This window comes from Pipra filicauda, unplaced genomic scaffold (genome assembly GCF_003945595.2).
Source record: "Pipra filicauda isolate LSUMZ 115617 unplaced genomic scaffold, ASM394559v2 scaffold312_size1046226_pilon, whole genome shotgun sequence".
In the NCBI taxonomy this organism is placed as follows: Eukaryota; Metazoa; Chordata; class Aves; order Passeriformes; family Pipridae; genus Pipra; species Pipra filicauda.
The window spans coordinates 67,749-90,804 of NW_024104435.1; the positions used below are offsets into that span (position 1 = coordinate 67,749).

The 23,056-nt window shown below is 41.1% G+C and overlaps 1 protein-coding gene and 1 long non-coding RNA gene across 2 annotated transcripts in view; one reads left to right on the forward strand and one right to left on the reverse strand.

Moving 5' to 3' along the window:
- SYNPO2 (synaptopodin 2) overlaps positions 1 to 23,056 on the forward strand; it is a 77,131-nt gene that overhangs the window by 20,026 nt on the left and 34,049 nt on the right. The gene's annotated exons all lie outside the window — the stretch shown is intronic.
- LOC113998436 overlaps positions 13,526 to 23,056 on the reverse strand; it is an 88,247-nt gene continuing 78,716 nt past the window's right edge. Inside the window, exons 15-16 of the long non-coding RNA XR_005564387.1 lie at positions 16,377 to 16,468; positions 13,526 to 14,507 (exon numbers count right to left, since the gene is read on the reverse strand). This is a non-coding gene — a long non-coding RNA (uncharacterized LOC113998436). The remainder of the gene's footprint in view (positions 14,508 to 16,376; positions 16,469 to 23,056) is intronic.

Here is a 23,056-nt window from a genome sequence, read left to right on the forward strand (position 1 = left end):
GGCCACCGTGAGGGAGGTGGCTCCAGTCCCTGTGGAGTCATCCAATGATGCTCTTTCCCAAGTAACTGGACACAGTAGAGCTTGGTGGCAGCATCACACAGAGGGCTGTGATACATTATTGCAGACTTATCTCTTGAGGTATTTTTCCCTTAGATGAGTTTATTTTTTCAGTCCTAACATGAATTCGATACGATTTTTGGCAATAAAACCAAGGCTAGCTCTGTGCCAGAACAGCCCAGGATAAATGTGTCAGAACCTATTTTCATCTGCTTATTTAAGTCTTCCAGAACAACATTTAAGCCCTTCTTCCCAACCAGAGCTATGCCTACCTTGAGTGGTTTGTTTATGTGTACTGGGGATAGCTAGGCAACAAGTGGACAATGAGTACCCATGACCTGGTAAAACTGCATCGTATTAAGCTGCACATGTCCAACTGTCTTTAGTGTCAAGAGATGAAATCACGCGCAAAATCTAAACATGGAGTTGGGGGGTTCTGGTGTTACCTTCATCTTCAAAAAAAAAATAAATTAATACTGCTACTGCCCAGCATCACTGACATTTAACTTCTGACCCAAATCCTGCAGACCCTGGGCGTACTGAACACGTACAAAGCTTCTTTCACCATCAACTGAAGATGCAGTTTTGATTAATCTTTATCTCCTCCCCACTGAGAGCAATGCACCATGACCTCTCAGACCCCTAAAAGGAGCTGTTGCCAGAGGAAGTTTGTGGTACCTGATGAGCTGTGGCTCTGAAAAAGGTGTCTGGCACGTTACAAAGCCACGCACACTGTGGAGCCCCACGGTGTGAAGTCTGTCAGGCCGGGCAGTTCAGTGTAAGGCTGGTTCATCTGTCCCTGTATCGCAGTCCTGGAACTGGGAGTACTGGGGAGCACCATGGAGGGAAGCAGGAGCTGCCTGGACACATTCAGTGTGGTGGAAGCAGATTTATTAGCCCAAGCTCAGTGCTGTTGCTGCAGGCAGCAGAGGCAAGGAGGCTGCAGCCAGCTGTGGGAGCAGGGTGAAGTGGATATAATAGAGAACAAATCTGGCCAATTTTTTCAAGTATGGCTTGGCCTCAGAACTGTTGGGAATCATTACTGCATAATATATTAGATGTGCTTGAACAAGTTACATCTCTTGTTTTCCTGGACAATGAAACAATCGTCCTTCTTTTACGTACTATAAATTACTGTAAAATACAAATTGAGATATCCTGTTGATACGTGGGTTTGCTTTCTGGTTTTGTTTGGTTTGGTTGTTATGCCTGGTTTCTAACAAAGCATGACTTTCAGTCCACATTCATGTCAGCAATGGCCTTATTTGAAACAGCAGTTCTTCTCAAGGTGCCTCACAGGGTGGTGACCCTTAATTCCAGACATCCCAGCTCTGATTAAAGCCACATGAAACAAGTTCATCTTTGTAACCCTGCACTGATGTATCGCCTGCTTTCCTCAAACACACAAAAAGCCTGTACTAAGACTGCACTAACTCATCTTTATGTTGGTCACATTTGCTTCAGCTTTGTCTCTCTGTCACAGTTCAAGCCCCAAATCAGGTACAGAACTGTCAAGTGCATTATCAGGTAGATCAAAAGCAAGACCCAGAATGGAGTGCCACATTTATTCCTTTAAGAAAAAGGCTTTTTTTTTAATTGATAGATTTGTTCTATCTATACGTATTCTATCTACGTATTTTTAAGCAAAGCAGAAGAATCCTAGAATTTATAAATAAAGTGAGAATCTCAAGATCTCATGAGTAATGAATGTCTACTTTGCTCTTTTTTGGTTTGCTTCTTACACAAGGCCATCATACAAAGGAGACAGCACAGGGACTATGCAAAGCTTTGACCAGTAACTTGTGAGTTAGGTAAGAAGGAACCTTTCAGTGCTGCCTCTGTAAAAGTAGACACCTCTCTCCGTGCTCTCAGTCAGTTGACAGCACTGACATCATATGTCAGTGCTGTCAGCAAGCACAATTACTACAGTCACAAGTATTCCTCCTGAATGAGGAGCAGAGTGATTTTCTTAAAATCCAAGAACAAAACCCCCTTTTCCTAGAAGCTGAGATCTCCTGCTCTCTCTTCTTCTGAAGTAAACTGCCTTTTATCCTCCCTAGGGTTGTAAGGAGATGAAATCATACACTTCAAGTGAGTGGCTAATCCTGTCCCTCCCAGAAGTAGCTCACTGGAATGAAGAGGAGGGGGAAAAAAAAGGAGCAGGAACAGGAAATTCATCCCCTTATGAATTCTTACTCCCTGTGAGCGATCACTACCTTCACGACTGCTGTTTTTGTTTAGAGGTCCTGGTTGGTTTGGTCCCTATCTTGTTCACTTGGGCTTTCACCCAGAGTTTATTGAAAGTTGGTAAGATCTCTAATGATCACAGTTTTGATTCCCATTTAAACACCCACAGCATTTTCTTTCCTTCTAAAGCAGCTGCTGGGATCATACAGGCCTTGTATTGATTCAGGTTTTAGAACCCCACTGGGAATGACCCGGTCCAATAGGACACTCGTGGGAATTGATGAATAATGCCACTTTACCTTCCATATCCACATCGACCTCTTTTTATCCAGCTTTCCTCATCCTTGCAGAAAGACAGTCCGACCTAGGACTTTCCTTTTTAACAGATAAAGGAATCTAGCATTTCTAAAGTTTAAAGTGTCAGCAGATCCCCAACTCCAACCTCACCGTTCACTCCTTTCGAGAAGAATCCAGAGGGAGCATAAAAGATATGAAATAATGTGCAAGTGATCCTCCAATATGACAACATCTAATTTATTACAGTTGCTGTTTCTGGCTTCTAGTTATCAAACTAATGCTGAATGCAATTTGTTTGAGAGCAGCACATACTGTTACGTGCTTTTCTGACTTTCACAGTGCAGCCACTGGTGATCACTTGCAACAATAAGTCATTTCTAAGCCAGTGTAGATTAATCACAGCACACAGAGTAAAATCTCATGTTCTGAATTCATTAAGCATGGCCACAAAAAATGATCTTAAACACCTGTTTGCAAAAGTTGTCAGAGGTGGAGGGATTTCCTTTAAAGAAGAAAATGCAGACAGAAGGTTCAATAGATAAAACACCAACCAAATAGGAGATCTTCTGATTCATCTTCTGTTCACAGGCGTGTGGACGTTTTCTCAAGGTTGTGAAGTGCTAATTATCCCCAAGGCCAAAAGCAAGTCCCTCATATAATAAATCCTACACATAATGCAGCCACTACAGTTACAATATTATGTATAAAACCAGTTGATCCTCTAACAGTTCAAATTCTAGCTGCAAAAATACTTCTTTTCATTGAATTAGGAGACAGGAACCCATTATGAGCCCCGGAAAGCAATTTGGTCCTACTAATTTTCCATCAGTCCTTGTAATCTTGTCTAAACATTAAATTCCAGATTAAAAAAAAAAAAACCGTAAAAAGCACTTTAAAAACAGAAAAGTAATTTAATACTGTTTTCGAAATTGTGGTTTCACTTTCTGTAGGAAGTAAATGTTCCTGTGGGGATCACCTGAAGGAATGCCAAATATCCACGACAGACTTCAGTCTTGCATTTCACAGAGTAGTGCAAACCTTTTCACAAATAAGCAAGCTAGGAGAGCTTTAGCTCAGCTTCAAATAGCCTGAAATTGCTTTGTTGTCTCTTCAGTTTTCACGTGGAACCAGGTCGAACAGAGCAATTTTAATTGAGTTTTGCAAGGAGGTTTGTTTTAGTCCATTCTAATTCAATTTCCAAGCATGTTTACACGGACATACCCACAGAAGGCAAAATTTAAGTTTTCACAGCCATGCTTGTGACTTTGCAATGTGAAGCTATAAAAGCCATATACTTAAGGGCTCATAATTACATGAAGTACAAGTATCATCTCTACCTTCTCCTTCTAAACGTCGGTAAAAGATAAAGGTACTAAGATTAATTTATCAGGTATTTGATTTCTTAAACATTAGCATCAGTCATGCTTACAGAACAAGCACCTTTGCACAAGCAATTGTAGAATACACAGACCACAATACATGTGCTTGTCCTCTGGAGATATAAATAACCAATCAACAAAACATGGGGTGTTAATGCTGTGCTTGTGTAACGAGAGATCAGTTTTGTCAAAGAATGTTGGAAGTTTGGTCCTTCAGATCTTTTGGGACTGAATGTAGAACTCATAAATACTGATTCCTATCTATTCTCTCAGCCAGAAGCAGCATAGGACATGCACTGACAGTAGTCATAACCCAGCAGAGTGCTCAAGCACATAATTTGTATAAATACACAAGCATTAATTAAGACAAAAGATATCTGCTTCAAATCAGATTAATGCTGGTCCAGTTGGCTGAACCACAGCAGATATTACTGTCAGCCAGGACACAGTCACATTCCTGTGAACACAGTGAAACAGAAGATAGAGCCAACAGGAGGCAAAGTTTCTTTATAAGGATTCTCTGGATTTCATGCTCCCACATGAGACTTTACAAACCAATGCCGGCAGTATTTGTTATACCAGTCCAAAGGGCAAACCTTCACAAGTATCTAAAACACATGGACCTTTTTTTTCCATTTTACAAAAGAATCATAACTTGAGTTCTAACTTTAATCTGCAGAAGTGCTTTCAAGTGCCAGCCCCCTGTATCTACAAGAGAAAGAACAGGACAGAACAGAAAGCCCACAACAGCCTCACAGAGACCAGGGGGGAAATGCTGGGTCCCAATGACAACCATAGTGGAAAAGGTAGATTTCTGCAGTTCAAACCTGGAGCCAGACAGGTGCAGATGCTTTGTTACCACTGCCATCAGTTTAGGTACCCATTCATAGGATTTAGAAATGTAGATGTGGAGAAATAGTTATACCAGCAGCATTTTTTGTGTAGACTTAGTCAAGGCAAGAATAGATCAACTGCCTAGTGACTCTGTGCTCTGAGACCTGGCATTCATCTTCTCCCATCTTCCAGAGCACATGTAGACATGATTGTTTTCTTTTTTTGTTTCTAGGAGACACAGGTTGAATACTTTAAAAGAAAAGATATGTTGAATATGCAAATAGATAACAAGATATCGCAGGAATGAATTCACCCATGTAAAAGATAAACATGGAAAAAGTGGAAAATAGAGCTGAGTGAAGGACTTCTTAGCAGCAGGAGACTTTAGTGAGTAGGTAAAAATGATATAATGATGCTAAAACGGTAAGACATAATAACCTTACCCTTGCACAGGGAACTGGGGTTCACCATGAGAGAGAGAAAAAAAAAAGACATAAAAACCCTTGAGTCTTGTTAAACTTTAAAAGTCTAATATAGATGTAAAGCATTAAAAATTACTGCCTTAATCTTGCACATGTATCGCTTTCTGCAGAGTCCAGCTAGTGCCTTGACATCAAAGAGAGCTGGAATGAGGCCTGTGTCTGGCAGCCTGTGCCTGGCTGAGCTTAGTTCCTTGTGGATTTACACCAGTGCTGCATCCCAGATCTGGCAGGCGTGGTCTGCTTGCCAATCATCACTTTATCTTTTAGGGTATCTCTTAGGGTAGCAAAACTCCAAGGCCTGGAGCTTGAGCTGGAGCTCAGAAGTGCCTTGCACACACAAACTGTTGAGCCCTGGTGAGGATAGAGATCTGGACAATCTTTCCAGAGGATCTTATATCACTGCTGTTTCCAGTGCTGAGCACTCAAAGGGCAGAGTTACATATGAAAATGCTGACTAAAACTGTTTTAGCATAGAAAATTATGGGAATGGAAGCTTACACTGAAGTGTGGAAAGAAGGCCTTATAGTCTCTGAATGGAATGTGAAATTGCTGCACAGGGGGTTGATCCTGTTCCCATTGTAGCCATTGCAAGCTCTTCCCCATCCTGCATGTCTATTCCTATCTGATTTATCTGGAGAGAAAAACACACCACCAAAAAATCCCCCCAAACCACTAGTAAGCTAACAAGGACTTTTGAACAGAATGACTTCGAAGTTTCCCAACTTGCTTTACTCCCTGCCATGATTTAGGGATGGCCCTGCTGGCTGGCTTCAGTACACCACAAGGAACCAGGCTTCCAAACTACCTGGATCCCATTTGTTTGGGGCATATTTAGACAACTGTCTCCCGGGGGTCTTCTTTCTCTTGTTCAATTCCCCATTTCACTCAACAGTATCCAAGTACTACTGAGATGCATCCAGTACAATTTTACTGAAAGAATACGTTTCTTTTATCAGTTTGCACAGCTATTTTCATTTTTTTGTGGAGAATATTAAGGATAGTAACCAGTAAGTCCCACTCTTTCACAGCAGAATATTTTTGATTGGAATTAGTATCTATTTTTTCTAGCCAGCTTTGGAAGAATCAGCACTGAGTCAGCTCCAATTACAAGCAGATTTGTTGGAAGCATTTTCTTTTCAGCAACAATTGTAGTCATCTCAAAACGTGTGTGGGTGTCCCTGTACTTATGTTTTTCTATACTGTGGAGAGGAACTCTCCCTGAGAGCTTTAAGCAGTGATAAGTGGGCAAAAAATATCAATAATTATCTTTATCATCAGGGTAAATCATCTATTCAAGACTAGGGAGATCCCAGTGTGATCCCTGATAAGGGAATTACATGGCAGGCAGCACTGCTAAGAACATCCACTGTAATTACAGAACATTAAAGCATGTGTTCAATACTTGATCTGTTTACCTTAAGAACACACAAAAGAAGGCATTTGAGGGCAAAATACAATCTGAGGAAAAAATAACTGCCTTCACCATTAAATAAAAACAATAACTTGTTTAAAGTAGTCGATATAGGTTCACCTAAAAGGTAAAAAATCCGCAACCTGTGGAAAAAGGAATAATTGTAAATATGATCTCTTAAATCTGTTTCATTCTGAGATTCTAGAATATGAAGAAGTTCATATTAATAACATCCTTTGTAAAAAAAAAAAGAAAAAATCCAGCCTATGAGGCATACGGGATTGCAGTGACTCTAAGTTTATACTTTAGTTTATACTTTAGGGTAATGCTCTCTAAAGACTCTTTGAACATTTCATTGCTTGGCTTTTGTACAGTAAGTGTGCTGTGAGATTTCAGGCTGACCTTTAGCTTTTGGAAATCCCTGAGTCTGTGCTTGCAGAACAAGCCTGTTTCAACTAAACTGAAGAAGGAAAAACAGCGAGGAATGTTTCGTTATGGGGTAGGCTAATTTCTTTTAAACAAAGGAAACATTGTTGATCCAACAAAATATGGCTAAAGATGCCTTAAGTGGAAAGTAAGGGAAATGTTTGGTCTGGTGAAGAAAATTCAAGAAAAGGGACGTGAGATAGAAATAATAAAACCTGCCTTTTGCCCTTTGATCACCTCCTTATCTGTAGGGAGACGTGTACCAATGTCCTAATCAATATTCACCTAATCTAAGCTTCTTCTTAGGAAAAAAACCCAACAAACTACAGCTAAGAATTGTTTTATTAAGAGTGAGTAAGCTCAATCCTCTTTTGAGTTCTCACAAGTCTACTTAAAACACTACTAAGATTAGAATGTTGTCCTTTTTAATTCATCACGACCCCGATAGTTTAGGCTGAGACAATCCCAGTGCTTTTCAGACCCACTTTTCCCAGCAGACTGCTTTAAGGGACTTTTATACTGGGAAATATAACTAATGTCTTGTTTGTTCTCATATGTGGCTGGGGACAGCAGAGTTCCAAAAGAAATACAAGAGTTATTTGTTTATGTTAAGATAAAGCCCTGCTGTAAGATGTCATCTCATTTATGATTTCTCCCATAAATTTAGTTCACTCAGAACCAGATGCTTCTTATTCAGAGTGATTAATTGTAAGAAAACTTCTTAATATCTGGGTTTAAGGTTTCTCACTTCATTTCATTTGAGTGTGAAACCAGACAGGAATGAGGTGCAGAGAAAAAAATATTGTTCCAGAAGAAAATGGAATAATTTTTCACTTCATGACCTGAAGAACTCTCAGCTCTCCTAAGCACAATACTGCAGGGTTGTCAAAACTGGTTTGAACTTCTCATATTTCCTTTGGATATTACTGAAATAGTTTGTAAGTAAAAATTATTAATGCTTTGAATGGAAAAGTTGAGTTAGAGAAAAATGAGAAGCGGGAGTATAGAAGAAAGAAGTGTTAGGGCCTTAACAGTAACAGTCAGAAAGAGCAAGCTCCAGTGCCTTGTGTGTGTGTATGCTGAATTTAGTTGATGATTTCCTTATCTTCCTCAGCATGTGAATCTGAGCAGATGAACCATATGACAGCTGTGTAATCCATACAGCAAAGCATGCTTCCAGGTATTCCCTCTTTTTGTAATGTACCATAAGGCAAGGAATAATTCAGGACAATCATCAAGCAAGGGGATTCTCTGATAAGAACAGGTCATTAGGATCTTCTGAAGGTGATATCACTGAAGACAAAACTACTATCATGCCCAGAGGGAGAGAAGAAATTGCTTAGAAAAGAAACAAACAAATAAAAACCCCCTGCTGTCAGAAAATGGCCAGGAAATGGAGTTTCCGTTCCACTACTTTTTTTAGGTGAATCTTCAAGTGTTAGTAGTTTCAGTTTTCATGCAGCATGTTTGAAACTGCTGCAGCCTTTGCAGCGACAACTTACACAATTAAGCCAATTTCACCTAAGTAAGTTGGTCATTGAAGTAACCTTGATTTCTGCTTTTTTACAAGAGCCTTTGAGATAATAACAAATATCCAGCTGGACTACAAGCAAGCATTAATAGATAGTGTCTGGTGCCTTGTGAGAATGTATCTCGCATGTTGCAAACCCTCCCCCTTCCTTATTGTCATATCCTATACTTCTCCTAAATACACAGATTCTGTTACCTTTCCCTTAAGGAAAATCTGGAGAACAGATCCGTATGAAGCACAAATCTCTACATTAGTCCAAATTAATTGTAGGTAAAGAATTTATCATTTCCTGGTCCACATGAACCTGTATATACCTGAGGGGCAGTACACAACATCCCCATACTGATTGCTCAGAGCTGAAGCTACAGTTTTTACATACCCAATGACTACCTACAAGTCATTGCTCTTTCAGAAAAAGTCATTTGGGTACTAGACAACCTAAATAGGAAGCCAGCACTGCTGCTGTGACACAGAGCTTCTCAGAGCAAGGCCAGATGCAGTCACTGATTCAGTGAATAGACAGCAGTGCTAAATCAAATAGTTAATTGCCTTACATTACCCATGCCAGGAATTGTTTTGGTTTCTCACATCTCAGTGCAAAAATACAGTAACGAGAAGAGACTTCCCTAAAAGTATTTTTGTGTGTGTGTGTGCCTGTTTCCTCCTCAATATTTCAGTCTTGATCTGCTCTTCCAGTGGGCAGGGCCTCTTCCATACAGATGACTCATAATGAAGCATTCTCCAAATGCAAGGTGAATAAGTATCTGCAGGGGATTTAGGCTGACATCAGTCATTCCAGATCCTCTATATTGGATATGAACTTGGGGCAGGAAAGAAATGAAGCACTTGTTCATTGAATCATTCAGACACTTAACTCATCTTAGCCATACCTCAGAAGGTAATTACACTCCCAACAGCAAAAGTGAGCTGAAATCAATTTTGCCAGATGAGTCCAGATGAAAGGTATGATAAAGGCACTGGGAGCTATAGGAGTCTTAGTTTCCATAACCAGACCTTGTTACAGTCACCATCAGGCTTTCTAATGCAAGTGGAGTAATCCTTTCAAGGTGATTGAGGAATCCTGCCTAGCACAGACTACAGCTTCTTGCACTGACCCCAAAGGAATGGGAGAGATCATACAATACACTCTCTCTGTGGCTGCTGCCCTCTTGTGTAAAATCAGTCTGGGCCTTATGCAGTCTCAGTTCTGTGCTGAGTTACTCTAGAAAGAAATGCATTTATCTTCTGTTAAGCTATTATTTTTCAGACACAGGGGCAAAGTGGCCCTGTGTTTTTAAGGACACGTTACAGTCACTCTCTCAAAAATAAGATGAAACAAAGCTGTGTTTGGTGTACAGTTAGGACATGTTTGTATGGGCCTTTTCACTCACTGTGGCAACTACGGACTCAGTCGGGTCCTGCAGACTGGGCTCCTGGCTGGTCTTTCCCCTTTCCCACAAGGTCACTTAGATAGCTTCCAGCACTGCCCACGGATGTGTGAGGCTGCTTGTGCCTTGAAAGTTGCTTACTCCACTGGTTTGAGTCATATCTACCAACTGCACTGATGACCTCTTGCAATTGGACTTTGTCTAAACCTAAGTCTTCATGAATTGGGACTTGTAGCCAGAGCAAAACTTCACTCAAGCACCACTGAGAACCAGCTTCCAGCCCTGAGGATTAAATCAACCTAGGCAATTCCTGACAGAAATTTGCTTAAACTCATCTAAAATACTCCAGTGAAGAGGCTTCCAGGCCCCCTAATTCATCAAAGTCTTTCCTCAGCCTCAGAACCACTGAATATGTAAGCTTAAATTTTCTTTGCTGCAAGTTGATTTCTTGCTGTCTGAAGCCTATGAACAAGAACAAACAATTTTACTGCCTTCTTTATAACAACTTCCTGCTGGGAAGAGGTTAAGTCCTCCTTCCCATGTCTATAGTTGTTTTTTTGTGGGTTTTTTTTTCCAAAAGAGAAAGACTGAATACAGTAAATTCCTCCCCAGCTTCCTCATAGGTCATGCTTTCTAACTCCTTTACCATACTTATTGATCTGCTTTGGGCCCTTTCCAATTTACCCACATCTTTCTGAGCTTGACAGAGCACTCACGGTGCCAAGTAAAGATGAATAATTACCTCCCAGGTCCTACGGATTGAGCTGTCCCATTAATATGGCCCAGGATCACGTTTCCCTCTTTCCTTAAGGAAAAAAAACCCAAAACACACAAGACCCTACCACCTACCTCCTGCCCCAGGCTTCCTTTATTTAGTTTAGAAACACATTAAACACCCTCCAGATCCTTTGCAGCCGAACTGGTGTCGGCAAGACACCTCTTGTTTTTTTATAAATTCCATTTTCCAAGTGGAAATTCGCGTTACTCTAACAAATTATATAATTCCACTTTTTGTCTTGCGCTTTCCAGATCATTCTGAACGTGGCTCTTTTATAATGCCAACAATCACAGCCTGTGGGCTCTCATTAGTACTTTTATGTGTATACTCTTGTTTCACTGAAGGATTAATGAAAAAAAAGTCATAGAAAGGGATCCATGACATAAGGCTATAATACTGCTGGGATGTAGAATGTGATTTTTTTTTTAAAAAAATACCATTTTCTAAAGGATCTAACCCTGCAAAGTCAGACCATAATGATAAATGCCTTCAAAGGCTTGTAAGAAAATTCCTTCCCTGGTGTCTCTGAGTACAACATTAATAGTGTTCCTATCAAAGATAGACTCTTCTTGCAATAAAGTGTGGTATGTTTTCTGTAAGGAAATACCGAAGCTCACAGGAGACCTGTCATTAATGATAACAGCCAACTTTCAATCTCGTGGGGATATTTTCCTGCCTAGAGAGATTTGGTGAAAATTCTTATGTTCCCACATCAAATAATGTGTGACAGAGAGCGACAAGAATTGCTCTATCAGAATGGCCTTAGTGAGGACCAAAAAAAACCCAAAAAAAGATAAAATATCCCTATCTCCCTATCTCAGGTAGGTGAAACTTCTGATTCATACTGTTAGCCTAAAGGGTCTGTAAAAACATATTAAGAAATGTGAAAATGGTACTGAAGAATTCACAACACTTTTCATGTGCATTGTGAATGTGCTGTACCTCCATCAGAAATTATTTTAGTTATGGCTTTTAATAAAGCTGCCTGAATGTTTCACATCAAATGACTCCTCTTTGGAAAACTGACTTTTAAAGTCAGCAGCTTTGGGGAGCTTTTGAGGAAAAGTCACAAGCTTTCTTGGCTTTTTAGTTGGTTGGACTTTGGTTGGGCGTGGGTTTTTTAACACCCTCAGCCTAACTAGACAGGTCTTGGTGTTCATATTTCATGTCTGTCAAAAAATATTCTGACATGTAAAATTACAAAAAAAGCCACACAGAACTGTAGCTGCAAAGAGTATTTTTTTATGTCCCTAGTACTCCTTTCACTGAGTTTTAATTTTGGCCTTATGTCCTTTCTTTTTTGCTTGGCTTGTTTCTCTGCTCCCTTTTACAACATATCAAGACCACAACATATGCAGGGCAGCAAACAGTGCTCTGGTCTGCAAGTAACAGTTGCGTACAAAATAATCCCAGTTTATCTAATTGTGCCTGTATTGGGTCTATTAAATAAAAATAATCATCATGATACCTATAAAGACCTGTACTTTATTTTGTGTGTCCCCTACAGTGGCCACTTCTGACAGGGAATGACTCAGAAAAGTCATTTTGAGTCACTGTAAGGGAAGAGAATAATAATTTTTCTATGAACAGACATTTTCGTTTTTCTGAGTAGTGGATTCACTGCCCTCTACTGCTTGAGATGAGCACTGAGCCATTTGGGAACTGCTTAACTTCTCCCAACAAGCCAACTCTAATACAGCCTGACTTGGAAAACCTGTAATCAGAAAATAGCAGTCTCACCTGCCACAGAGAACTAAACTTTGTACTGGTAGTAAAGCTTCCCTTTAAAATAACATGGAATTACAGTGAAGGTCTTTGTTATTATCTCATTAAGGCAAAACTACATTATAATGCTTTGTACAAAGGGCACAGCATGTGTGTGCACCTACTCAACAGGAGTAAAAAAAAATCAGGAATTATCAAGACAGACAGACCGAATTCCACCACCCTACTTTTAATACATAATCTATCTTGTTCACAGAGATATTTGGGCTTCCTGGTGGTGATCAGCATGATACATAAATCCAGATTTTAAAAGTGCAAGCAGCTTTTCAACTGTGCTTAGTGTACAGGGGGATTTTCAGCACAGCATAGACTGTACTGAAAAAAAAACCCTTTGACTTGCATATAAATAATTCATGTATTTAAGATATAGTATCACAATGTAATGGCACTTAGGTCACTGAGCTCATGAGAAGCACCACAACAGGAACAGGGGGAGTAACAAGGTGAAAATGGGAAGGATATTTTTGTCTCCAGATAGCAGCTGGTGACAATATCATCACGCCCATTCCACATGGCAAATATGCAAATCCCAATTCAACAGCTTGCTGAGCACTTCTCACTCTGTTCAAAATACACAAGTAGTGTCACACTGCAGCTTCAGATGCTCCGGGGATTGCAGTGACTTGCCAAGAGAAACTGCTGAGGAAGAGAGGCAGATAGCACCAGCCCATTGATAATCCTCAGCATGCACTCTACACTGAGGGCTGCTTTTGTGCATTTCTTGTAAAAACACATTTCTGATGTACAGTTTTCTTTGAAGGAATATGACCCCCACATTAAAAAGAAAAGAATGGTTGCCATACTTCAAAACAATCACCAGCTGTATAAAGCTAGAGATAGCAGTTAAACTAGTCAAAGTACAATTTTAATAGTGGCAGCTACATTTTCATATGTATGATTTATGATAATACCATAAAATCTTTATCATATTTTTTCTATATCACAGGAAAGCAAGAATAACAGGGTAGAAGACAAAAAAAAAAAAATCCCACATTTACCCAGTGTTCTTTATATATGTTGTTCACACATCTAGTTTTAATGACACACATGTATGATCACATACAACCACATATTACTTAGAATTACTTAATTACTTGGAATTACTTAACAGAAAAATAATTACTTAGCATTTTCCCTCAGTCACATTTCTTTTACCCAGTTCTTTACTTCTTGCTTGGGCACTCAGAACAAGTATTATGGCAAATATGTTTCTAAAACAGCTACAGGGAAGGACTCCGGGATTAGTAAGATGTTTACAAATATTTTGGAAATTAGTGGCTTTTCAAAGAAATCTTTATCCTTAACTAAATTCAGGCTTGCACAATCACATACACACAATACAGCTGGTTTTTGTAAGATTGTGCATTTTGTGCTGCCAAGTGAACCTTCAGCTAGTCAGAGGAGGCCTGAGGAAATGATTGTACAGTGACAACTTACAGACTGCTGGTGTCTGTTTACAGCACAATGGTGTTGCTTAATCCTATTTGTCTCCTGCAGCAGCATTTCAGTAAGAAGATGCTGCTTTTTTTCTTAAAGAAGAGCGTGGTCTCACTATATTATTTGAAGACTTTTTAATATGTAGAATATGTTATTGTCTGACATGACTGGAAACTACTGTGCACAGAAAACAGAAGCCTGCTTATCTAGAGGGGCACGAGAGACAGACATTGGCATAAAGCTAAAGAAAAAGTTTGCAGGGTCAGTTTCTAATGGCATTCATCAAAATTTTGAAGTTACTGTAAAATAGGAGATTGCAAATGGAATAGAAATATAAGCCAATTCAAATGATCAAATATCCTTGTACTAACCATTTTATATGTTCGATTGATGAGGACTAAAATTTCAGGTCTGATGTCGTGCCTCCTTGGTTTTCAGCTCTTTCGACTTTTTTCTTCAACATACCCAGCCAGTGTAGCAGGAGAAGCTCAAGTGATGCAGGATTTTATACCTTGCTGTAAACAAACAAAAAAGAGCTTTCACCTCAGTTAAGGCTTCCCTTTCTCAGGTCCAAAAGTTAACTTTGGAGCTTACAGTCCTTTATTATTGCCTTGGACTAGGCATTTGTATAATAACGTATTTGTATTTACATTTTACAAATGGAAACACTATGTAACAGATTTACGTCATTATTAAACAGTTAGTGTCGATCACATAGAAACTTTTATTTATTTAGCAGTTAGCAGTTCTAATCTCCCTCTGGACAACAGGTAACAACATGAAAACAAATTCAAGTGCAGAACAGTACCTTACAAGTAGAGCACGAGACTTTCAGTGGAAATCACACCGAGGAAGATAACTGAGAATACATTAAGACAACTGACTGACCAGGTGTACGCACATTTTAAGAAGCCTTTTCAATATCCTAAATTGCTGGGTGTATCAACAAAAATGAGAAGGAAAAGGTTCATTGCCATCTGAACGTGCAGCCAGCAAAAGCCAGAACTGAGTACTAAACCCTCAACCAGTTGCTTGTTCGGGAAACAGTGTGGGGATTTGTTTAATCCCAGAAGGAAACTGTCCAGGAACTGTGGAGAGGCAGCCCGGGATTCCTGCCCGGAGACAGCTGTGAGGGGGATCGAGTGAGGACCGCGCCTTCGCGGCAGGGTACAGCGGCACACTGGGCACATCTGGGAAGGAAGAGGGGACTGCCACGGGGACACTCCTCGGGGGCTTCCTCCGTGAGACCACGGGAGGTGCGGAGGCCCCTCAGAGGGGAGAGGGACAGGACAGTTTCGACTCCTGCGACGGGTGAGGGGCTGGTCCGTGTGGAGCCGCTCCAGGAGTGAATATCACAGTAACGAAAGGCCTTTAGCAGAACCCTATTGCAGACTTATGGCCGCATTCCCTAAGTTTACAATAAATAATCCCTCACGGTGATTCCCGCACTGATGCGGTCGCCGGTCCGCCCTCAGAGCCGGCCGCCAGGGGGCAGCGCGGAGCTGCGCAGAGGCGCGGGAAGCGGACACAGCCGCGCCCCCCCATCCCTCAGATAATTCCCTGAACCTCAGCACAGCAAACGCCCCCCGTGCCAGCACCGCCAGCCAGCTGCTCCCTCCCTGCCCTATATTCAAAATACACTTAGTACGTAACGCCGATTTCACCAATAACTCTGCGAAAAGTACCCGTGTGCACAGCAGTTTGTCCGGAGTGGTACTTCCCCCAGCATACTTGAACGGCTTCTCATAGTGTTAATAAGAAGCCAGCATCAGTATGCCAGTGTATTCCAAAGCATTCTAAAGGCACGTCTCAGTGTCAATAATTTTATTTCTTCTGAATAACAAATGTCAAAGTAGAGAGTGTTATTCTTCCTGCTATTCCTGGCTCAGTGCACTGGGTGGATGAAGGAATCTCCCTAGCTCAAGCTGTTCAGCCACTGCTGCCTATGCTTCTGCTTTGCCACCAGCTAGTGCGCCCTGTCTTACCTTCTGCACGACGCAAGACTGCTCTTTCCTTATGTTACTGGAATGAAGTGATCGCTTCCAGTTGCTATGTTTTTTTTACCCCTTGTTCAGACAGTGTAGCTGTTCCCAGTTTTACTCACCTGAAGCCAAACAGGTTATGTCACAGCTAGCTGGACAATATAAAAGCAGAACTAGAACCCAAGGCAAGTTAAGACCAGCATCAGTTGGCCCTGACGAGGACAAACAGCAGTCCTGTCTCCAATTCAGAACTCATTGCAGGAGCTGTGTCAGACTACAGCAGAAGTGGACCCAGTGTCCTTAATTTAGCTCTGTTACCTCATCTAGCCCTTACTTAAGCAAAATCATATTGGCCCCAACTGCTGTGCCAACATTGGCAACAGCTGCTAAAACCAGTGTTACCTGGGCTGCCTCTGAAAGTTCAACGAGTCCAGAAAGTCTCCCATGCTTCATAGATATATTATCCACTGAGAGGCAAACAGTTCCTCTTAAAACTGCAGGAGAAATGACATTGAGTAAGTTAATTGAGAACACAGGTTTAAACAATTCTGTTCAGACATTTTTCCTACCTATAAATAAAACCCAGAGATTAAGGGCAATGGAGTTATGTGTTTGCCGGATGGTTCTACGTGAGGAAAAAATAGGCTTTAGAAGGCTTCCCAGCAAAGCCAGCACTTTAGATACCATTCCATTTTTCTGCTGTAAACTGTGACTACTATTCTTAGCCCACCTGACTACTGTCTCTGATGGCTTTGCTGCAGCACCCGTTCAGTTTAGGCACACTTTGTACTCAAGTACAAACTGTAGCTGTAAAGGTTGAATCTGTAACATCAAGTTTTCCCTAGTTTCCCCATGAAGGACATGATGGTTATTTGTTGGGTTTTCCTGGTGTTGTCACGTGTTTAGCATAGCAAGTTGTCTTTTGGCACCAAACTGTGCTTGGAACTCTCTCCTCTCTCTTGCATCATCACTCATGATCAAGAGCCTTCTCTGACATTTTTAATGGCTAAAGCACTTGTTTCAAGAGGTTGAGAGAAATTAGAACATTGAAAGCCAAATACTGGGTCGTCAGTTTTTATCCCAGCTCCCTCTCACCCACAAAAGACATCCAAGTCACAGTATCTTTGTGTTTTCCACTTCTATACAGAATTTTTCTTCCTCACTGAGTAACAAATATTCTCACCTATTGCAAAAAAGTCATGGTCTCCCCAGCACAGCCTTATATAGCTCTTTGAGTAGAATCTCTCTCTAAAAATAGAAATCTCTTTGACATTGAAGCTCCAGGCAGCATGGAAGCTGTTGCATTTCAAGCTGAAGCTTTTGGAAAGCGTGCTCTGTATTTCCTTTACAAGTGTCCCACAAATGTGCAAAATGCACGGCCTGTCCTGTCATGAACTTTGAGTAAATGAGATTTTGTTTGCAGCCAGTGCTGTTGCAGCAATAGCTTCTTAGAAATAAGTAATAAAAAAAGAATGCAGCACTGGCAAAAGGTGCTGGATTTACAGCTCTGCAAAAATAACACCCTTTCTTTTCTCCCCCTGCCCTCAGACACAAGTGCCAGCCTTTCCCAGACTGCCTGACTGGGAAAGACAGCCTGAGTTAAGCCCAGCACTTGCACTGAGGACAGGACAGATGAAACCAAGCAAACACATATCTCACACATCAGGGTAGCAGTTTTTTCAGTTCTCAGGCAGACATTCCTCTTGGGAATACACAGAAAGGAAAGGGTAGGTGGAACAAAAATCCTCTTGGTCCAGCTTTTGAACATGTTGACAACTTGCTCTTACTAAAGCCAGCAAAATAACAAGCCAACTCTGCCAGTGTGCCTGAATTGGAGACTGTAAGGATAGGAGGTCTAATTCTTCAGAATATTAAGTCCAGGACCGTTAAAAAGAGCTCAGCACCTCTGTGTCAGACTTACTCAGACATGACTGTACAAAGGTAACAGTTGGACTATTGACATGAGATCCAGAAATCTGGCTCAACTTCCACAGTTACTGTCAGAGTAAAACAGCATTTCCTCAATGTTCTGACTACTGCTATCTATTTTTCATGCCAAAAAAGTTCTTCTTCCAGCACTGTAATATTCCCCTGGCAGCATATTTAACATGAATTTGAAAGTGCTGATATTTTCAAATTAAGACATACAAGTGAGTAGTGATAGTAAAATCCAAACGAGGAGATGGGGATACGATTTTAGCCTGGCTTGAGAGAGATTCATTCTGCCTTCAGTTCCAGGCCAAGTCTTATGCTCCACTTGTAAGATACTTAATTTTTACTCTGGTTGGCCCCACACTGGAATTCTGATACACAGCCTTACACAGTATTTTATTTAAGAGCTGAAAGGAGCTCACAAATACGAGTCTCCATGTCAATTTTATGAAACATGCACAAATTGAAAAAGAGGTTCCAGGATTGCCTACACAAGAAAGGAGTGAGGGGGTGTTAGAGTGATCTTTGCTATAGAGACACTTATTCCTATATATTTTATAATTATCTTCAGGGAAAGACATTTCAGATTAATCCACTGAAAAAGAAGGAAGAGTTTTATGTGATGGTTTGCATCAATTTAACTATGACCATTTTAAAGCTTGATAAAACTAAAATTAGGTAAATTCTAGATATATTCTGGAAAAAAAATGGAGATCGATGATTAAGGGCTTTAATTGTTTGATTAAAAGCACAAGTTAAAAAACCTGCTCAGTGTTGTTATCAGGCAAGTGGCAAAGCCCACAGAGGGAATGCTTTTGTCTCTTAATTCCCTGGAGATTTTGGAAACATCTTTCAAGAGTCTCAAGTCACCATTTCCCCCAACATTAGGGCCTCCAGCACAAGTACAGAAACCTTGTTTCCTCTTCTGAGAGGAGAAGTAGACCACGGACCTCCCTTGGCTGGCTTGGATATCCTTGGTGTACGTCCACCCTCTGAGCCATCCTTGCTCCTTTCCTTCAAGCTTTGCTTGAGCCACCAGGGAGAGGTGGGGCTGATGAACACCCAAATTCCCTGATGAATCACAAAACAGGAGCTGTGCAGGACAGCAGCCAGGCGACACGGGAAGGCCTCTACACGAACCTACGTGTTGGCTCTCACAAAACATTCGCCCGGTTTGGCAGAGCTTTCCTTTCTGAACACCAAGATGGGCTGGCCTGAGATCGCCCTCAGTTTTAAAAGGTTGTTTCAAAACATCACACCCTAAGCATGAGGGATGCTAAGGGAATTTGCCAGGTGAAATCCTGGTAAGTACAGCTACCAGCTCTCACAGAGGACCATTTTCTTTAGTCTAATAAACAGTATTTTTATTTAATTGAACAGTCTAGCTGAAGATGACTGCAAGCAATCAGAGCTGGAACTCAGTCCCCGTATTGAGCTCGCAGCTGAATTCAGACTACTCTTTGATTCATACTTCTCCAATGATTTGGAATTCTGTGCTTTCCTTTGAAGATTATTAGGCATTGGGCACTTTCCTTGTGCATAACACAATAACTGTTTAATGCATATTATCCAGATGTTGCATTTACCAGATGCTCACGTTATTTGGTTTCTTTGAACAATCTGTCCCGTTTGTGCTAGTGCAGTCCCCAGAGCCCCCCTGCCCTGTAATCTGAGACCTGGCCCCGTTGTGCTGAGCATTGTACACACAGGAACTCTCACAATAAACACAGTGCCACTGCTTTCTCCCCTGGGAGTGAGGCAAAGCTTCCAGTTACCTCTTCATGATCCTGCTAGTGTTGCCTGAACTGCTGCCTCAGCAGTGAGGCAAGTAGCAAGAAATACATCACTGGGCACACATTTCAGGATAACCTTGACATCATTGCCAGTGATAGCTCCAGCCCTCGCTGAAACAGAAACCTGCAAGACGGCATTTGCTCCTTCTTGCTGCCTTTGCTATTCCTTGTGGGTGGGTGATCATATGCCATGCCTGTGTATTTGCAAGCTCATGACATAATGTTAAGGGATTGTCATAAACAATACCATTTCGGGGAATGGACTGAGGAGGTCGAACATTTCAACTGTCACTGGAGTACATTTGCTTTAAGGATTAAATGTGTTGTCTCAAATCCAGATTTGTAATGAGAACCGTCCTGCCTTTCCCTCTCTGCCTGCTCCCCGTGCCCCCTGCTTCAGGAGAATTTGGGCAGATGACCAGTGGAGTGAAAATGAGACAGGGGAGTCACACAGGACAGAGTAATTGATACAGGATATGAAGGTAGGAATGAGTGGATTTGACAAAGTAGCTACACTAGCAGCTGAGTGGCTCCTTTGCCTGCTAGTAGGATGGATTTGTAGCTCGTATGTCAGTAATTAAGAAGTCAGTCATCTCCCCCACTCCCACCACCCCAAAAAACCCTCACACCCCTTATGTCCCTCCCCAAATGTTGCTTAATCTGAAAGGCAGGTCACAAGCCAAAGTTTCAAATTACACAAACATACTTTGGACTAAACTGAGGAAAGTACAAAGACCTCCAACAAACTCTTTTTTTCTACTTTTCCCCCTGTTTTTAAAAAACTGAAGGTTTTAGTTACTTTTCACATCCATCTGCTGCTTTCTACCAGCAGCCACAAGTCCAGGCTAGAAGTGTTGTTCTCTTTGTGACAGTGTGCACATACCCCATCATTCTCTTAGCACCACCATAAGATATGTATTTCAGATGGCAGCTCTTGCTTTTTACTTTTCATTTACCTGTCCTTTGATTGCAATTTTGGTATGAGAAATGTGCCACTTTTTCTACTGGAAACACCTAGTACATGGTCTTAGGACCATACTAAAAGTGCAAGCATAGAGCAGTTCCACTGCTGTATCAGTGACAAGAGCTCAGCCCAAGATTAGGCAGTGGATATTCTTATCACAAGAACTGTCTATTGCAGCACTTCACATGTTGCCTTCGACTGTTCAGTAGCAGATAATACAGACATTTTAATTCTCTATTTAGTCTCCCTTAACCTTATCATCACAGAAATTCTATTCTCCAGACCATAAGCTATACTGTAGTTAAAGACTTTTGATGCTACTGAAGCACTCAGTAGAGATGCATTACTTTCTCAGTCTCAAAGAAGTGTTGACAATTCAATTATCTCTCTGCACAGGGGGGCAGTGGGAAAGAAAAAATGAAATGTAGCTACAGTGTTCATGGAGAGATCAAAGTTGGGTAGGATTTGAAAATAAGCCAGGAAGCATAGAGCCAGGGCAAGAGGGCAAGAAGGAAAGGGGAATGGAAATGGAGCAGACAATGCATAGCCACCCTACTGAAAGGCAATGGCATCATTCCTCTCCTTGCCACACGTTCCCTAATTCACTGGTAAAAAAGGCAATCAGCACACCATTTTAGTTCTGACACATCAACAAGTATGTGGCCGTACGCCCCAAAAAAAGGACAATCCAGACCCAGGCTATGCACTGGCTGTCCATACAAAATGAACAACAGACTCTTAAATGCTGCACACCCGAGCTCACTATTGGGAAACCTGCTGTGCCGCCAGCATACCAGATCAATATTTCAGAGGTCATTATCTCATCCCTTCTTCAGCTGCTGACTTTGGACTGCTGCCAGAAAAAGGTAACCACTAGAAAGATGATACACCAGTACATTAGGCAAGGCTTTGGGGAATTTGAGCAGGCCTTTCTTTTCAACAAGACCAGTCTGCTCTCTGGTTCCAAACGGCACAAGTGCTCCATCAATATATAAATGGTCAAACAGGTTCTCCATCCCTCCCACACCAGCACGTACAACACAAACTGTATTTGTCAAATAGACTATGAAGAGAACTGAACCTTTATATAAATACTCCTCACGTTGTGGGAAGGAGGAGACAACAGCCTCCAAGCTGAAGCAGAGTAAAGAAGTGTGATTTCACGTGTACAGTGTAATGGAAGGACTAACTGGAGACAGAGTTGAACAACAAGCAAACCAATAACTACATGGTACCATCTCCACTCTGCAAGAATGTCCCATGAGCTTTTACATGAGCAAACCATGATTGAAGTCCTGCTTTAGTTTTGAGTTGGTAAGCAAAGCCAGAACCTTTGCAATTGGACCAGTGGATTTTAAAGTTAAAAAGTACCTTTGCTTTATATGGCTTAACATCCTGTATCTCATATTTGGTCACGAACTACTATATTATACCACTGTTCAACTTTTCTAATGATGGTCTTTGTGATAATGGCAGCACTCCCATCTACTCAGGCAGTAACATTCTATCTCCCCTTCTGCAAAGACTTTTTGAACATATTTGCTCTTTTCTTCTTTGATTTCTGTTATATTTTCTCATAACCCATTTAGAAATATTAGTTTTACAGACAGATATGAAAGCCATCTGTACAACAGTGGATGTCTCTAGGAGTTTTCCCTTAAGACCAGAGGGAGAAAAGAGTGTGCTGAACTACCCAATTCCCAATATCATTATCCTGCTACTTGGGAAGAATTTGGTGACAGGAAATATTGTGTGCTTACCTTGAAGCCAAATATACTTAATTATTCAAAGCTTCCTCTCAGGAAAAGCATTTGGGAGATAGCTTAGAAGCATCATTGTTTAACCCAGTTAATTAACAGACATTTGCATGGTCTCACTAGTCTTACTGTGTAAATCCTACACAAACTCCCTGAAGAAGGGGACACAGAGACTTTAAGGTAAAACATAGAAAACTGTATTTTGCAATACTCATACCATCTGTATTTATACTCTCTCTATTTATAGTAGCTAAAGTCACAACACTTGAGCTTTAGCATCTGACATGTTCTGGGGCAAGGCTCCTCGTTGCATTCCCATACATTCAGAGGAGCTAGGAGGGCTTAGATCTCACACTCCTGGTGAATTTGCCCTGTCTGAAGGTTTTAAATTGAGGCTTTTATGCTGACTGATTCTGAAGGAAAGTAGCTTATCTGTTGGAGAAATTCAGTATAGACAGGATGGCAACCGGAATCAGCTTGACGGAAAGCCACCTCCAGGAGGCACAAATGCAAATAGCTTGAACCACATCATGCAGCAGCCTCATGTTCAACTGCAGGCATGCTAATGAAAAGAGACTAGAATTTGGTATACCAGCACTAAAGAGGCCCTTTGTAAGGGTAAAATGCACACTGCCA